Source organism: Nomascus leucogenys, chromosome 5 (assembly GCF_006542625.1).
Source record: "Nomascus leucogenys isolate Asia chromosome 5, Asia_NLE_v1, whole genome shotgun sequence".
In the NCBI taxonomy this organism is placed as follows: Eukaryota; Metazoa; Chordata; class Mammalia; order Primates; family Hylobatidae; genus Nomascus; species Nomascus leucogenys.
Window position 1 is genome coordinate 8,458,239 of NC_044385.1, and position 19,006 is coordinate 8,477,244.

General features: G+C 38.3%; 1 protein-coding gene and 1 long non-coding RNA gene across 4 annotated transcripts in view; one reads left to right on the forward strand and one right to left on the reverse strand.

Moving 5' to 3' along the window:
- CHRM3 (cholinergic receptor muscarinic 3) overlaps positions 1–19,006 on the reverse strand; it is a 529,115-nt gene that overhangs the window by 205,080 nt on the left and 305,029 nt on the right. The window lies entirely within an intron of this gene.
- LOC115835130 lies at positions 589–12,810 on the forward strand. Its single transcript, XR_004030061.1, has 3 exons — positions 589–995; positions 5,684–5,764; positions 12,174–12,810. It is a non-coding gene; the product is annotated as an uncharacterized LOC115835130 (long non-coding RNA).

Below are 19,006 nucleotides of genomic sequence, written 5' to 3' on the forward strand. Positions count from 1 at the left end.
ACACACACAATGTCCTTTTATTTGTGGAAATACACACAGATCTATTCTGCATGTGCTCAGAGCTCAACACAAATATCACCCCTTTCCCACAGGCAGCAGGAAGGATGTGGTTTGAAGGACATAGTTGCTTCATCTGAATGTTCAGTTGTTCAAAAGATCTCTTGTTGCTACGCCGAGTCGCGGCTCTACTACTTATGTTTAAGAAGACATAACCAGGCCGTGCCCGAAATCCCACTTTTATCTATTTAAACAGGCATTCAAGTAGATCGTGCAATTCTTTGCCCCTTACCTTCAGTGGACACATGCTGAAAATGTGTTCATAACCAAAAGACATTCCCCTGAGCTGATGACCCAGTAATTCCTTACATATACAGGTCAGCTGCAACAATACTGTACTAAAATCGCCAGATGAAATGGTCAGAATTACCCGGTGGCTTGATAAAATCAGCTTACTTTGAGTCTAATCCAAGGATAAATATACAGAAAGCTCCAAGCAGTGGAAACTGTAAGCACCATAGAACTGCCCCCTGAAAGTGTAATACTGCCAGGAAAACAAATATTTGCTGAATTACAGGGTGCTATCTTGGTTTTACCTGAATGCAAATGAGGGCTAAATAACTACAAGCTACTGTTTAAAGTGGAAAAGTATAACACAAGTGCAGGGGACTAATTCTGCCAACACCACTAACACCAGTCCTCCAAAACCCTAATGATACACTCAGAACAAGCAAACCAGTAGATCTGATTACCAATTTCACATATCCTGCATTCCTGGAGCTCACCAATTTCATCATTTCCGGACACTCAGACTCTAACTAGGAACACCTAACTCACAGCCCTGTATTTTGCTAAGTTTTTCCTCTACTCTTGAGTCCCCCTTTAATCTATAGGGTGTTATTCTACACAGGACCTCTTTCTTATTTTTTGGAGTCTAGCATCTTGCATCTTCCTGGAGCCCCAACTAAACTCATAACTTCTAAGCTTCTAAGAAATATGTAAGTTTTTCAACTCTGTACATTAAGTCTTTTTGTGACCTTAAACTTACCTTAGAAAAAGATGTACTGTTAGTTACCAGTTGCTTCTTCGGCCTTGTGTACAATGCCTGTTCCTCTTTATGACTCCCCTGCAAAGTTACTAGCTCATGAGAATCTGTAATTTAAGAAGAGAGCTTTGGCAACAGGGTAGTTAAATTGCTACTAGTGGTTACTTCTGAATGACTTCAAGTTGATTCTTTCCTTGTGTTTTCCTCAGCCACTTCTTATTTTGACTAATCAGTGTCACTATGTGTGAGCTATGACACTCCTTAGAACTATGCAAGCAGGCTTCAAGAAAAAGAAGAATGGAAATTTGTTGAAAATGTTTTATTGGTAACACTCAGCTACAAATACCACCTCTGAAAAAGTGTACACAACTCCATGTACCAGGTGGAATATTACTCCTGACCCAGAGTATTATATAAACATCTGTATTTTCTTCCCCAATTAGAAACAAATAGCTCTTGATGAAATGTCTGTGCCCTGGTCCTTCAGAAGTCGGTATCTGACTCTAAGATGCCAGGAAAATTTCACCTTGTGTCATGTTTCACGCTGAGGAGTTTGTATAGTGCTAGTGTAAACCTTGGTCTCTAAGACACATTCCACGGTGAATTTATTTCAAATTCCAAACTGAGTTTATTCCATTTCACTCACTTAAAATTCCAGTTGTGATTGGAAAATATACACTTCATTTACCTTCTGCGCAGTGTTCAATGAACCACTTGTCATGTTTCACCCTAGTAGGTTGCATTTCAATCCTGAGTGTGTCTGTATATCAGTTGATTAAAGCTTTGCTGTTATTTGTAAGGGATGTTATAACATGCACTGTCATCTTTCTTGGCATTTTTTGAAACGATAACATGAGGATTCTGGCAAAATAATATGGTAGTTGCTACTCTTTCCTTACACCTATACCATTTACTTGTCAGTAAACAAAATCATGTTTTCAATGAAGTAGACAAATAGAAAACTCAACTTCCCTACCCTGTTGTATCTTGTGCCACTCTCTATAAACTGACATGGCATAAAATGACATAGCTTGATAAACTGCTGGAGTCAAACACAGATTACTGCCATTTAGCTAGAGCAGGACACATCACTTGAGGACACGGCTCCAAGGAATGTCAGTTCTAGAGGAGGAAGGATAGAACCGAAATGAGGGATCTGGTTCTTTGTTGTGTGTGGCGGGATTTCCTGGACATTGTTTAAGGCAGAAATGACAGGTAGCATTAAAGAGTAAACCTTACCTTAAGAAAGCAAATTATATAAGCACCCCCTTCGAATCCCAAATTCTTGCCACACTAGGACTTTACCACATAGGTTATTGCTCAGATCTGACGAAATGTTAACTCCAATCCCTAACCAACTGATAACAACCAAAAACCACATTAGTCATTATTTACTAACATAACAACGATAAAAATCATGTGTGTGTGTGTGTGTGTGTCTTTTCTTGAGTTCTGTATCAGGATTTTATAATGCTGAGAGAGTTGTCTATTAAGAAACATGTTTCAACTTTATTCCAAAGAAATGGTCCCCACTCCTCTCTGTGATACTGTTAATGTCCAGCATGGCTCTTGTTATCAACAGGATCTATTCTATGCTTTCCTGGTACCAGCATAATTAAGTCAACAAAACTGGTTGCTTTCAAAGCCAATAACTATTCAAGGCTACTTCCTCTGCAAGGGCAGTTTTAATATACCCATAAGCCTTATTCAGGATCTCAATCTTTTGCAGTTGAGAAATGAATCCAAGAATACTGTTTGAGAAGCTCACAATTCAACTCAGATCTTACATTTGAACTTTTTCTTTTCTGGAAAACGTACTCATGGTAACTTTATTCGTGCAAAAAAAAAATACTGGAAGTGATTGAGAACATTCGTTTCTCTGGCATTGAGGACGTTTCAATTATTGTCCCTTAATATGTCATCTCATAACTATTATCTGGAACAAGTATTCTTCAAATATGCCATATGGATGGTTAAAATCAAAACAAACTATTAATAACAAATCTAAACAAAGCCAAACAACCAAATACACATACAAATAAACCAAATGAACCCTCCTGTACATTCTCATTTTGTCAGAGAGCTACATCCCTGTTCCACTTGAGCTACGTTTGGGCTCCTCCCTTCTTCTAGCAACCATTTTTAAAGTTTATGTTCTTCTTTCCTTTCCCTTCTTTTCCCTTCCCCTCTTCCTCTTCTTTTTTTTAATCCTCACTATTTTAGGACCCACTGGTTAGCTTTCTTTACTACCAAATTAAAAATATTATTTATTCACTCTCTTGCAAAAAAAGGCTCTTCTCAGAGTCACACTGTTTAGCTGTAAATATCATTTCTCCCTGTGAATGGCTGGAGTCCCAGTGAAGCCTTCTACATTTAACAAAGGCTTTGGTATGTGGCTTAAAGTCTTAATATCCAACCCAAGATCCCGGATGACGTTGATGCCCTTTTCAATTATCATCCAGCACCTGCTTTATAGCTCCCTATTATTCACTACAATAGTCTTTTTGAACCTCTACTCTGCTTCAGCCAGTCACAATCATGGCGACCCCAAGCTTGGCCACCTCTATACTTGTTCATTCTGTGAAGTTATTCTCTAAACAGCGCCAACCAACTTTTCAACTCTACCGACTTTGTATTTCCACTCCATCGGCTCTACAACCTCATTCGTATCTCAAATCTCTTAAAAGTATCACTTTCTTTACTTCTAAAAGCTCCCCTTGGCTCTACTTTCTTTTCTCTTTAACCTAGACATCATAGCCTATCACTTCAAACATCCTCCTCTTAGTACCCACTTCTCACTTGAATTCTTGTCGTCCCTCCACATTTTCCTCCAAAATTTCAACCCAAGATCAATGCAATTATTTTATGTCTGTTTTCATATACCTGGGTTGCTACATTCTGGATAATTTCATGTGACTCTGCAGAATGGTACTGGTACAAAGCCCTGGTCTTCCACATCACTAGGACTTCAACACTGTCCAAATTTCCTTCCACATCTCCTTTTCTTTCAAGCTTTAACTGTTTCTTCCAATCCAACATTATGTACCAACTACAACTCTTTGCTCACTCTCAGCAAAGCCCTCCTGTCCTAATTTACAGGTAAAATAGCCTGTGAAGTGAGAATTAACTCAATGTCCTTTCCTCCCTATGAACTGATTCCAGCCTAACTCTTTGCCACCCAACTCATTAGAAGAGATATCTTTTCTCTTATCCAAAACTAGTCTTCCCACTTTTACTCTTGATCCTACCTCCTTCCCTCTTTATCTGTTTTATTAGCAATCCCACTTCTCACACAAACCTTCAACCTCTCCCATCCCACTGGTTTCTATGTGGTGGTGAACTGGAGCTGATAGCTAATTGTAAGTATCTTCTCAAATCTGCATTGAATAAGGTATCTTGAATGCCTTCTGCATTCTTCCTTGATAGTTTTACTCCAGCCACGGTGAGGGTATTTATGCCATGGTCATCTGTAATAGCTACAAATTAGAGCTTTTATTTCTCCTCTGGAGGCCTGGTTTATCAGAACACCACTGCACACATGCCTTCTCAAAACAAAACAAACAAAATCATTGACAAAAATTCTTGTACATAGCCTATTTCCTCTTCTAGTTATAGTGCCCTCTGTCCTTTTATGTTCTAACTACTTAAAATATGTAGTGTGTACCCAATCATTTGCTCTTAACCAATCTAAATATGCCTTTAATTCTTAACAGTTCTTCATTGAAGTTGATATTTCCAAGGTAATCAGTAACCTCATAGTTGATAAACCTAATGGGTCCTTTTCAGCTTTTACTCATTTAATCTGTGGTATTTGATATTGTTAGCCACTCCCGTCTTATAATTCACTCTTTCCCTGGCTTCAGGACATCATCATTCCCTGAATTCCCCCTTACCTCTATGGTCTTTTCTTTTCTGGGTTCTTTTCATTTGTCTACCTTTTAACAAGTTTTTCCACAGTACTCTTTCTCAGCTTAAACTACTGGCAAAATCTTCATCCCATGCAATGCCATGTCTCTCTCGCATCTCTCTCACATGCTGTAGTTACCACTGTACAACTGTCCACTTAGGTTGTTCAAGACATCAGGCATCTAAAACCCCCAAACTCACCAAATTTTGCCTCCTTCCTTGTCACCTCACCTACTCTGGTTCTCCTGCCCCTCAGTCTATTCTTCACAACTGAGTTGAGCTAATATTTTCTAGGCACAATTCTGATTGTATCACCCCTGGCTTAAAACACTTGAATTTCTTCCCTACCTCTTCAGCTACTTCTGCAGCCTCATTTTCCACTAGGCTTTCCCTTCCTGCTGTGTTATGTGTTTGTGCAAATTCTGTCCTTTCTGTCTCCTCCCCGTCCTGTGCCTGTGCACCCTTCTACAGCAGGGCCTTGGCACAAGCTGTCTTCTGCCTCTGTTCATCCCTCCTCACCCAAGTAACTCTGATTTATCTTTCAGGTCTCAGCTTAATTGGACCTTCCACGAAGAAACTTCCCCTGAGCATTCTTGACCAGCTCACATCTCACTATCAGGCGCTCTCAGTGCACTCTCCACTGCCACCTTTTATCTGAAGCATTGTGAGTTAGGTGCAGTATCAGAAGAGCAGCTTTTTGTTTATAAAATTACTAATACCTGTTTCTCTCTTTAGATGATGAGCTCCATGAGGGCCAAGGCTGTCCTTTCTTGTTCACCACTACACACTCAAGAGCATGCTGGCTGTGCTAGTCCCGTGAGTATTTATTGAATTAATGGATGAAGATCCTGGAAATTTCCAGAAGTTCTTCAGATGGGAAAACTAATAGAAGGCTGGGTTCCCGCAGGCAAGCAAAAAGCAGTTTTAAGTCAGTGAACTAAGGCCTTGAGAGACATCTCCTAATTTTGTAAGCATTGCTGGTTAGGCATACACAGATGAATTACCCAAATGATAGGAAAGAAATCTGCCATATTAACATCATGTCTGGTTTAAAGAACAGGGCTTAAAACCTTAAAGAGCCACATACATTTCTCTGGGCTTATGTTTTGTCCCTCGTCCATAAAACAATTTAATGGAACATCTTTTTTTATACTTAAATAAGGTGATCACACAATTTATCATCCAGACTAAGGCATGTTTGTTAGTGAAAGAGAGTAATCATAATTGTGCCACAGCAACAGAGGTAAACTGCAGAGGTCTCCAGCAAACTGGGACAAGTGGTCACCCCAGCTGTGGCTGACATAACAGTATGATATAGGGAAATGCAAAATTCTCTGTCCATGGAGATCTGTGTGGGAGCTATAGAATAACTAAGCCCAACATAGAGGGAGGCTTCTCATCAATGTGATGTTGGTGTTTGTGCAAATTGTGGAAGAAGCAATGCATCTTCAATAATGCAGTTAAACAGAATAAAATTAAAATTGCATTCAGCATTCTACATTTTATTTGGAGCTTGTTCTGTTTATTATTTTATTTTGTGTCCCACAACATACCTATTTTAATTCCTCAGAAAGCCTTTGTTGAGCAATGGGCCAGGCATAATTGTGATGGAAATGAAGAACAAGATATCAATAGTCCCTAGAGAATCGACAGTACAATTACAGAGCAAATAGTGTCATCCATAATTACAGATTAAGGAATGGACACCCAGAACTCAGAAATGACTTGGTTAAGGGTGTGCAGATAATAAACAGTATAACTGGTAATTCAGATCTCTGACTTCCAATTCGGAATTCACTTTATTTTGCTCAGCTGCCTCCCAAAAATGGAGTTAACACACTTAATGTACTTTATGCTCTTGTCTTCTACTGCACAGAAATGCCCATGAAGTACGTTTACACAGTCTTTGCAGAAGCAGATTGTGCCCGGGCTTAGCAGGCAGTGTTTGTGTTGCCCATGTGGACTTCCTTTTTAGGCACTGGCTTCTGGCCCTGTGTCAAGGATTTGAAGCGGATTTAAAAGGCCAAACACATTTCTGATTAACTTGTCGCTGTATCATACCTATGTTTAAATCCTGGGTAAATTAAAAGGCCAAAAATATGTCTTTTTACTTTATGACCAAACTCCACTGCAGAGGAGTAATGAAATAGTCCAGATATGGTCAGGGGATAACCCTGCGGATAACAGACCATCTCTACTCCATAAAATGTGGGTATTTGTCCATGATGAAACATTAGACCTTTTCATTAATGAGAAACACTATTTATTAGTGCTTTGGGGTTTACAAAATACAGTCTTTACCAAATAGATTTATCACTGTTCTTAGGTTTCTAAGGGAAATAGCTTTTGAGATTGCAATGCTAGTATTCGAGGAAACATGGCATTATGCTTATATTCTTTTAAATGCTAGCAACAGACACTTGTTAAAATGTACAGTATTTTCAGTAGTTAGAAATACCCCAGCTTACAGAGACTTCTGTTTTTTTCATTCTTTCCAACTACATAGTTCTGTTAGTATAAGATCCTGATGACAAAACTGAAAGGTGAATTTTGTCATTTTCAACTTTCAAAAAAAATTTCACTTATTTTACAGAAATATTTATTTCCTAAGTAAGAAATGACTTTCAAATAAACTTTTTTCTTCTTCTGACCTGAAGAGAATTCTGTAAAGGACAAAAGCAAAATCAAAATAGCTCACAAATCAACGAAGTCATTCAAATCACAACCAAGGATAACTAAAATAGAAGACTCCTAAAGTTACCTGAAATTGATCAAGGACCAAGATAAGTGGGACAATTATAGTGAATAAAATTATTTTTTAAACATCTATAAAATTATTGATCCTGTGCTCATGACAAAGATGGATACAATGTATAACTGAGATGAAAAAAAAAACCTCTTTTTGGGTAGTCTGAGAGTTTATCTTAAAGGGAGGGTTTTCTTTGTTGGGAATATTTCTGAATGGGCTTACTAGAGGCAAAGGCTGAGATCAAAAGGCATCTAAGTCTGGAGGGATCTGCTCTGGGGAAGCCCTGGCAAGGATCTAGCTATAGCTAGAGGGGAATGGGGCTGGATGTGGAGTTTGAGACCAGCTTGGGCAATAGAGTGAGACTTCATCTCTACAATTTTTTTTTTTTGTTTGTCTTAAAGTTAGCAGAGTATGGTGGTGCATGCCTGCAGTCCTAGCTACTCTGGAGGCTGAAGCAAGAGGATCCCTTGAGCCCAGGATTTTGAGGCTGCAGTAAGCTGTGATCTCACCCTTGTTCTTTAGTCTGGGCAACAGAGTGAGACCCCGTCACTAAAAAAAAAAGAGAGAGAGAGCGGGAACTGGGGATGTGAGGATGGAGAGAGACAGGAGCGTGGCAGTGGACTAAAGATTTGGTGGAAGGAGATCTATTGTTTTGTGATCCTCTCCTCAGAACCCCTCAAGTCCTCTGGAACTTGATGAACTTATTAATGATTTATCAATAATAATTATTATTTCTTACTATTTAATATTAATATCATGTATTATTATTTAATAATCACTGATTTATTAAATCATTGGGCTGATGGATGGAATGGGGGGTCTGGGTGGCTGAGCATTATTGAACCACATGGAAAGAGGAGTGCAGACACTGGGGACTGAACAGGAGTAAACTCTGAGTAATGTTCAAGACTTTTGGGGAGCACCCCGGACTCAAAGGATGCAAAGTTGGATGGGGGTCAGTAAAGTTTATCGAGTCTCAGAGGAGCAAGAAAACTCCAACTTGTTATTGGGGTTACAGACACGATCCATGCATGACCCCAAAACCTTATGGTGTAGTGGAAGAAGCAGATGGGCAAACAACACACAAGAGATGTGTATTTGTGTATTTATTTAAGGAATCTCATCTGTGCCACTGCAGCTGCATCTGCCCAATGACAAGGGCCCAGAAGAAGGCTTCACTTATGCTACCTGGAAACTCAGGGCGGTATCGTGGGGAGGTGGCATTTTTCCTCGGTCTTGCAGAATGAGTGAGAGTCGTCAAATAGTTTTGAAAACTCAGAACAGTATTATTTCAATTTCCTAAAATGAAGCCAAACAAAGGTGGGAAAGAGGGAGACGGGCTTTCTTGGTGGGAGGTATGGCATGAATGAAGTTAGGAACACGGCAGGTTGTTTGGGTTGTGGTGAGAGGTACCAGGGTACATGGCTGAGGAATGGTCAGCCTTCACTCTAAAGCCAAATTTATTAAGGCCTTAAAGGCTATACTTATTTTCTTCATGGTTAGAAAGAAGCAACTTGTCAACAATTGAGATATAAGAAAAAAATATTAATTTACTTTATCTAAACTTGGCATTCAATATAGTTACTAAATTATCTGATACCTGGTTAAATGACTAAATAATAGTCAGTAAACTATTCTAATTTAAGTGCTTAACTGAAGCTTGTATCTAAATGAATCACAGGTCCCCTCCTCATCTCTTCATACCCTCCTGCTCATATGTCACATACCCAAACCCATAGCATATCTATCTCCACAGTTTTAATGATCTTAATCATTTACAATGCTATTTCTCATCATTTAGGTTGTCAGGTGTTCTTGCATTATCAGCCTGCTTATAGATATGGAATTAATAAGATTATACAAAACATTTGCCCAACTTAGATCAGAGAATTTTGCAATTTTCCTGATCAACTGCAAGATTGATCTTCCATAATATGGATGTAGTTATGTACATACATACACATATATATGGGTATAGTTACATATATAGAGAGTATCTATATGCATACAGTTATATATATATTCAATAATATGGATATAGTTATACATATAACACATAGAGGCAGACAATGTAAAGACTGTTACTTGTCTTTAATTGGCTATTTAATTATTTGATTCATAATGGTTTCTGGAATTCCATGACAAGCCCAATAACATTTACTAGCTTTCAAGGTCTATGTCGGCAAAATGAAATTGCCATTAGAAGCATCACAATCAGTGTCCTTCCTCATTTGGCATAGGTGGAGGAGGACTGCAGAGTTACCTTTAGTAATATCTCATGATACCATGACGCTTCATGTCAAACAGCAATTAATACCATTTTAACTTAAATAATGTGGATATTGTTTTAAATTTTTATATTAATTTTTTTAAAACACTTGAGCTTTAAAGAAAAGATAAAACGAGGTAGCTTTGTCAATAATGAGAATTTAGATCTGTCACTGGTTAATCTCTTTAATTTGAAATTTAGCTACTTAAGTGGAACTTCCCAACTTAAAATAAACGTCTAGAAATTGCCTCACAGGTTAAAGAACTCTCAAAAATCTGTCCCTGAAAATGGCATTTCCAAAAGCAGCTAGTGACAACAAGTTAAAGGGATTTACAGCCCGCTTTTAGCAGCTTAATGTCTATACAAAGGAATTCATTCATTCATTTCTTTTTTCTCAACACGTATGGAACCCCGCCACACAGGCAGCACCGTCCTAGCTGGAAACATGAGTAGATAAAGTCACTGATTCAAAGGAACTTCATTCTACTGGTGAGCACAAAATGGCAGCTAAATTTATAAGGTAACATTGGCTGCTTTACTGAAAAAAACAAAGCAGGGTAGGTGGGTACAATGAGTGATTGTCAAGAGTATGACTATTTTAGATATGGTGGTCAGTAAAATCCGCCTCAAGGTGGAGGCATTAGAACCAAGACCCCTGCTCACCAGGAGGCAGTCTGAAAAAGTATTAGACAAAATAACCCAGAAAACAAAGACTTGGGGTGGCAAACAAGCTTCAAGTGCTCAAGAAACTGTAAGAAATGTTGATGTGACTGGCCTGAGTTTCAGTCTTAAGACTTTGGGTGCTAAATGCTGAACATAGTTGCAGAAAAATAGAAAGCAAAAGAAAGCATTGTACGTTTAAACATATGCAAATAAATAGGTAGAAAGAGATAGAAAACAGTATGTTTTAGGGAGTATAATTTTGGGGTAACATATCTTTTATTATTTTTCCTAACTGGGGAAGGGGTGGAAGACTATATTGCCAGCAAAAATGAAAGATTTTACCCCCTAAACATGTCAAACAATTCAGCAGCAGATAATTACATTTATTGGAGTTAAAAAATAAAGTGGGATCTTAAGGAGAATTAATTAGTTTATTTTGAATCATGGTGACTGAGAGTGAAAAGAGAAAGAGATAAATGTGAAACTTCTGTTTCATCCACTAAGAATACAGCAGAAAGTACCATGGAACCTACAGACCTCAAAAAAAAAAAAAAAAAAAAAAAAAAAAAAAAAATTAAACCAGAAGAAACAAAGAGCCAGGAATAGAACAGTAACTTTGGCAAAAATTGGCCCTTTCTGGATGGGGCTTATATTTTTAGGTGGTTAAGCCCACAAATAAACACACAAAATTATGGGATGAACGTTGGTGAACAGTGCAGTGGAGAAAAATAAAGGAGGTGCAGGGTTTAGAGAGTCCCAGGGATGGAGGTGCTGAGATGTTCTTTTATGTAGAATAGTTAGGAAATCCTCTCCAATAAGAGAGGCTGGGAAGCCACTGGAGGGTGTTGAGTAGAGAGTGAATTTTAGAATACGACTCCAGCTACTGTGCAAAAAATAGGTTGAAGGGGTCAGTGCTAAAGCAAGGAGGGCAATTAGAAGTCTCCTGCAATCATCTGAGTAAGAGCTAATTCAAGCTTGGACCAGCATAAACAGTGAGAATTTGTGAAATTCTAGATACAGCTGATGAGCGCTGATGAATGAATCCAACTGGGAGCATGAAAGAAGAGCCAGATTCAAGGATGGCTCCAAGGTTTTGGCCTGAACCACCACAAGCTTGTTGCTATCATTTAGCAAGAGGCAGGGGAAGATCACATATACATGGTTTAGTCTAAAAAATAAAGTGTTATTACACACCCTCAATTATCCTTCAGGCCACATCTCCTCCCATGTTGCAGAATTAGCACATTTACTTACTGCCACTGCCCGCCTACGAGGAGTTAAATGGTATTTTTTTCTTCATGAAATATTCCACAGTAGTTATTTAACATGTTAGAGACAGATTGAAGAAAGAGTTAAAATAGTATTCATAAATGAATTTCATCTGTATCATAGTCTGAAAGATTGTTGCAAGGCCAAGGCCCAATACTCTTCTATATTAAATTATCTCAAGGTATGTTTATTTTCAATCCATGCTTAAGTTTAGCTACAGAGTCAAGGATAAAGTAGGATAAGTGAAGGTATTTAATTATTGTTTTCTTTTCCAGATCCTCAACAGAATAATTGCTGACAAACTCTCTTGCCCAGACAATGTCTATTGGAATTATGGAGTACAAAAAAACTACAAAAGCAATGAAAAAAAAGAAGGATGTTTTATTTACATCCTATTTCAAAACCATTGCTTTCTTGCTATTGTATGTCTCTGCAGGCCCAATATCGCGCATCTGCATAAGAAGTTTAGAATTGTTCCTTATGTTTCCTTCTAACAAACACTGGTATATTCACTTGAAAGTGTATATTTTATTCACTTCCAAAACAGTTAGCTCATAATTCGGAACATTGAGGTTTGCAAAATGACTGAAGGAAACTTTACCGAAACAATAGTTGCCAGTTCTGCTGAGAATTATCACAGGCCCACAACGGCCGTGTATTTTTCCTACAGATATTCTAATTTTTTTTTATTATGCAGCTAATTTTTTTTTAGACTCATGAATAAAATAGCAAGTCAGTCTGTGCATAAGCACATGTTTAAATCTACCAGGAGAAATGTCTGGAATCTTCTTGGTTATTAAAATTAAAATTAAGAATAACGAAAGGCATATGCAACTTATTGTATTCTTTATATAACTTATTTCATCTAGTCCTCCAAATAGCTATCTAACATATTTATCCCCACCTTACATAGATGTTAGCCAAAGTCTGTAAGGTTAGTTCATTTGTCCACAGTTACCGAGAAAATTGTTTGTGGAGAGCTCAGTACAAGGCTGACTGCCAGACTCCAAAGTCTACGTTCCTTCTACTACCATACGTTGCCTTTGCTTTTCTTTTATAAAAGTTGAAAAAATATCATTCTGCTTTTCTGAAAACTATTTATGATGATAAATCCAGTTCTTTGTAAGTAGCCCTTTAGCATTTCCATGCATGTAGCATCAGGCACGTGCATCTGTGCATGCCTGTGCATGCCTCTGCGTGTGTGTACATGCATACGTGTGTGGGGGTGCATGCCCGCACATGCCTCTGTGTGTGTGTGTACGTACATGCACATGGGTGTGGGGGTGCATGCCTGTGCATGCCTCTGTGTGTATGTGTACATGCACATGTGTGTGGGGGTGCATACCTCCGTGTGTGTACATGCACATGTGTGTGGGGGTGCATACCTCCGTGTGTGTACATGCACGTGTGTGGGGGTGCATGCCTCTGTGTGTGTACATGCACACATGTGTGTGGGTGTGTGCCTGTGCATGCCTCTGTGTGTGTACATGCACACATGTGTGTGGGTGTGTGCCTGTGCATGCCTCTGTGTACATGCACACAAGTGTGGGGGTGCATGCCTGTGCATGCCTCTGTGTGTGTGTTTGTACATACACACATGTGTGGGGGAGTCAGAGCGGGCAGTGCCGAGAGGGAGCAAAATTTTTTTCTAGGTGTTAAGTTTCAAGAAGTTGGTGAAATAGAGACAGCCAATCCAACCCAGGAGACAGTGTTTGAAAACAGGGCTTCAGCTACTTGCATGATGTGGACTGTGGAACTGATCTGTCCTCCTAGCCATGGGATGTCCCTGCTGTGTTCAGGAACACTTCCATCTCTTGGAGTTTAAAGGAAAGTATCCTTTCTGTCAGTAAAGCTTTCCTTCAATCCCATAAATAAATCATTTACAAATAATCTTCTAAATATTTAGAATGTAATAATAACATAATTATAGATTATATTAATAATGCGTGTTTATTATATTTTATTGCATATTCACTATATATAATATATATTATTAATTGTTTGTATTTATTATAATTTACTTGTATATCATGAATTATTTATAATTCACATATAACTATAATATATAAATATAACATAAAACAAATTTAATAATTTATAAAAAACAATTTAAAATAATCTAAATAAATGATAATCATTCTCCTTGACATCCAAGCTCCTCATCAGACTTACAATATTTAATTCTTACTTCTCTTTTATTTTTAATCTCATCTACCTTTATCATTTGTATTACAACTTTGCATCTCAGTTGTATATAAAAGCTTACTTAGTATTCCAAGGTAATTTTATCACCTTGTACACATTGGCCATGGAGCTCCATTGCCTAGAATAATGTCTCTATTCTTTATGTTGAACATCAAGGCTACTTGATATATATATATATATATATATATATATATATATATATATATATCGTGAATCTGCCAGTCTAAACGTCATTTTCTCTTTATATCCTCATACAGGTTAATTTTTCCTTCCCTATAAAGATAGGGTCTTTATAGAGGTAATCACCTTAAAATGAGGCTATTAGAGTGGCCTTAATCCAATATCACTAGAGTTCTTATAAGAAGGGGACATTTGGACACAGAGATATGGGGAGAACGCCATATGAAGACGAAGGCAGAGAGATTCATCTACAAACCAAGCAACTACAAAGATTGCCAGCAGCCCCCGGAAGCCAGGCGGCAGACATGGAACAGATTCTCCCTCACAGCTGTCAGAAGGAGCCAACCCTGCCGCCAGAATTGTGAAGCACTAAGTTTCTGTTGTTTAGGCCTTCCAGTCTCTGCTACTTTATTGCAACAACCCTAGCAAATTAATGCACAAATGGCAGAATGGTATTTTTCAACTTTTATGAGAAAAGTAAAGGCAGTTATAGTAGAAGAGAGCATCATGAGTGGACTGTGCTCAGATAGGGCTATTTGCTTTTCCCCAACTATGTTCCATACTTTTCATAGTTTTTTTTTTTTTTTGAGTTGGGGTCTTGCTCTGCTGCCCAGACTGGAGTGCAGTGTCACGATCATAGCTCAATGTAACCTCGACCTTCTGAGCTTGAGTGATCCTCCTGCCTCAGCCTCCCAAGTAGCTGAGACTACAGGTGCATGCCAACACACTTGGCTATTTATTTGTTTTTATTTTATTGTAGAGACAGGGTCTCATTGTGTTGCCCAGGCTGGCCTCAAACTCCTGGCCTTAAGTCATCCTCCCGTCTTGGCCTCCCAAAGTGCTGGGACTATGGGCATGAACCCATTGCACCCAGACATTTTATACTTCTTTAATTTGGAGTGTCTTTCCTTTCCATGCATGCCTATAGAATTTATGATTATCATTTAGCCCAAAGAAGACGTTCGCATAAATTCTGCCGTAACCCTTGTGGGAATAAATGTATTCCTCTAAGCTCCCTCTAGCTCTATTTGTATCTTTATTATAAATATTAATGTATCTTTCCTTGCATTGCTGTTACAGGTATACACATCTTATCTTCTGGCAATAAATAAGCCTCGTCCCTTGGGGGAAGGGCTAACCTTTCCTCCTTCTGGTATTGCTCATGATGCTGACCACAGCACCCTGCACAGAGAAGAGATTTAATATTTATTTCATTACTTAAATTGCATAAGAGGGACCTACCTACTTGCGAAAAAGGTTGCTGTGACCTGTGTTCCTCCTTCTGTGACAAGAAACTAAAACGTACATATATTTATTCTCTTCTTAATGTTCTTTCGAGTTTTATCTTCTTCCTAGATCTGGTTCACCAGATTTCCTCCCCCCCTTTTTTTTTCATCAATACAAAACTTCAAGTCACAGTCTTGCCAATAATTCTTCTTTGACTAATTTATGAGTTAAATAAAGAAAAAATTCCTCACACACATATCATTTCCAAGGTCAGCTCAACATTGCTTTATTCCACACCTCTCAATGGGTGTATGATGCGGGCCCACTTTAACACTGTATCTGTGGTTGATTCCTATGTGCAGATCTTTCTGCTCTTTTTGCCTGAATTATCTTCAATGTTCTTTGTGCAAAAATCACAGCCAGTATAGACTATTTCCAAAAGAGCTGTAAAGAGGCATTTCAGAAACTTCCCTAAACAATATTTCTTTAAAACGCACCAAGCTGGATAAAGCCTCTTTGTGACCTGCATAAAAACTCCAATGGATAAATGTGTATTACCTTCCCAAAGAACTACTTCTCCAAAGTTATTCCAGCTCTTTCCAGTTGAAATGTCAAGCTTGACATAAAAATGAGATGTTCCTGCATCAATTAATAAACAAATAAATCTGTGTTTCCCATTGCCCTTTCATTCAGTGTGTTTTATGATTTGGTTGAAGTTACTGGTTACATGTCTGTTTCCTCCATTATATTTTATTCCTCAGGAATAGAATCTACATTCTATTTGCCTTTATGTCTCCAAAACCTGACACAGAGTGGGTGTTCAAGTAACTTTACTGATATCAGTAATTTGCATATGTAAACAATTCTGAATAGAGTGAATCAAACACAAACTTCAAGTCGATTCAGCAATTCTTAAAGGATGGCATTATCACTTTAATGATATTTCTCAATTTGTGTTACAATTTGATTAAACAATTTTTACCCTAAAGCTTTGAGAACAGGTTTTCTGACAATTGTATAATTTGATTTTAATGCTTATGTCAGAGGGCATATGTCTTGGGGAAAGGATAAAAGAAAATAACAGATTGCTAGGTGACAGTCATCAACTGTTTGCCTTTATGAATTTCTTGATTTGTATGGTAGTCATTTCCCACGCTTCTCCTCAAAACAAAATAAAATCAGAATAATAACATTAATCTTTTATGTTTTCCTTTACATGGCAAATCCCAAATGTGACGGAACCTGGAATTGACTCACATTTTGCTTTTCTGTGCACAGACACAGCAATAGTGAAAGCTGAATCATTCAGCTCAGAGGATTTTAGTGTGTGAGGACATGCAATCTCCAGACAACTTAGGAACTTCCTCTGTTACCTGAGGAACAAGAAATTGATGTGAACTTGCAAGATAATTGAGCAAAAAAGAATTTCCCAAGAGAATAAAAGGATGGCTTATGAATGTTCCTTTCTTTTTAGAACATCAAGCCCACTGCCATAAAGCCCATAGTTGGGGGCCTAATCAATATATTTCTGGGGTGGTGATACAACTTTGAATTAATTTTAACAATATTTGACATGGGAGAGTGGAATGGCAGTCTGTGGGATTTGTGAAGCACTTAAAAATATTATCAATTTGCACATGGTATCTTTATAGATTATAAATGTTGCTAAAATAAATATACTATAAATCAGGACACACAAAGAAAGTTACCTGTAACAGGCTACTTTCTTTGAATGGGAATTCAGGTCTGCACAGAAATACATAACTAAGTGAATTAAATTTGTTTCTTAAAATCGTATTACATGGTGGCACATGCCTGTAATCCTAGCTACTGAGGAAGCTGAGGCATGAGAATCACTTGAACCCAGGAGGCAGAGGCTTCAGTGAGCCAAGATCACGCCACTGGGCTCACTCCAGCCTGGGCAACAGAGTGAGACTCTGTCTGAAAAAAAAAAAAAAAAAAAAAAAAAAAGCAAAGTGAGAGGTGAATTTTATTTTTGTAAATGGTAGACATTAAGTTAATATGCCAGACAGAAACTTCCTACAAGCTATTATAATACTAAAGTTTTTATTTGGGAAGGGAAGACGACAATGCTTACCTTCCTAGACTTACAAGTGAAATGAACATTTGTGAAAGTTAGCTCAGAGTAGCACCCAGAGAGAGGTTACTTAGCAAAGGGAAGAAGTTGTGTACAATGTTTTTAAAACCAGAACTTACAGCAGCATCCTCCCTTGATATAAATGCCAGAACTGAATCCAAAACACCCACGTTTTGGGGGCAAGTAGGCAGCTCTTCAGAAATACTGTTAGAATGGCTGGGTATAGGTTAATTACCCCAACATGTTATCCTCAACTTGAAATTCCAAGATCAATGACGAATTTAAGTACCACCTTCCTTTAAAAGGTAAATAAATCAACCAAAGAGCAGCAACATTCACCAAGCATCAACCATCTGTTTAACGCTATTTGAGGAAAAATGGTTTCTACCAAAGCATTGAATGAAATTCCCTCTCCTCGAGGAAATTTCCCTGCAGCCCAGAAGAAGAAGCTTGACATGACTAGAACTATAAAATGATAATATTAATAGAAGAATTATTATCTAGACATTAGGAGTTGACTTAGAGTGATTAACATAAACAAAAGCAAATAAATTACATGGAGAAAAGAGGTTTAAATCTGGCCTTTCAAGAGTAGATAAGATTTGGATAGTTGATAAGGAGAGTGAGGAATATTCCAGATGGAAGGAATAGCATGAGCAAGGAATGGGGTGACAAGGAGCAAACATAGCTACGGCGATCGGAGTCCAGGCTGCATAGAACAATGGGTGGGTTAGGAAGGAATGAGATGACTGAGGCCATGCACTCTACACAGAGGGATCTCCATTTCTAACTGGAGTCTATTAAAAGATCAGGAGCAGAAGAGACGTGATGAATGTGATATTTTAGGAAAATGATCAGGCAATGTTATGCAGGATGGATGAGAACGTGAGAGGTAAGAGCAAGCTAGCTGAGCTAGGTAATTTCTGGCACAACTCTAGGCCTAATTTGATGAGGGACAGCTGTCAATCATGACAACAAGGAGGAGAACTTGACAGTCATTTTAAGGACAGACGTTGCACACCTTGGTGACAAGTCTTGGTGAATGAGGAAAGATTCAAAGAAGAGAAAGAAGCATGGAGGACCCAGTGGGAAACGGAAAGGTTTTCAGCGCCATGCCTCTGGGCACCCCTCTGTCTGGTCTTGCTCATTAGTTTATCAGTACATGCTAGAGAGAGAAGGCTGTCTGCAGACCACACAATCCCGTGAAGAACTGGTAGAACAAGGACCAAAAAGTTCTCAAAATTCTGCCTAGTTCAACTGACTTTAGGAAGATGATGGTCAGTGGTACTATGTACAAAGTTCTATGCTTAGGTTCAAACAATTAACTGCACAAGTAAAAGAGTGGAGAACTTCAGTCAACTGGATTGCCAATCAGTCAGAAAACGTCTTAGGAACTTT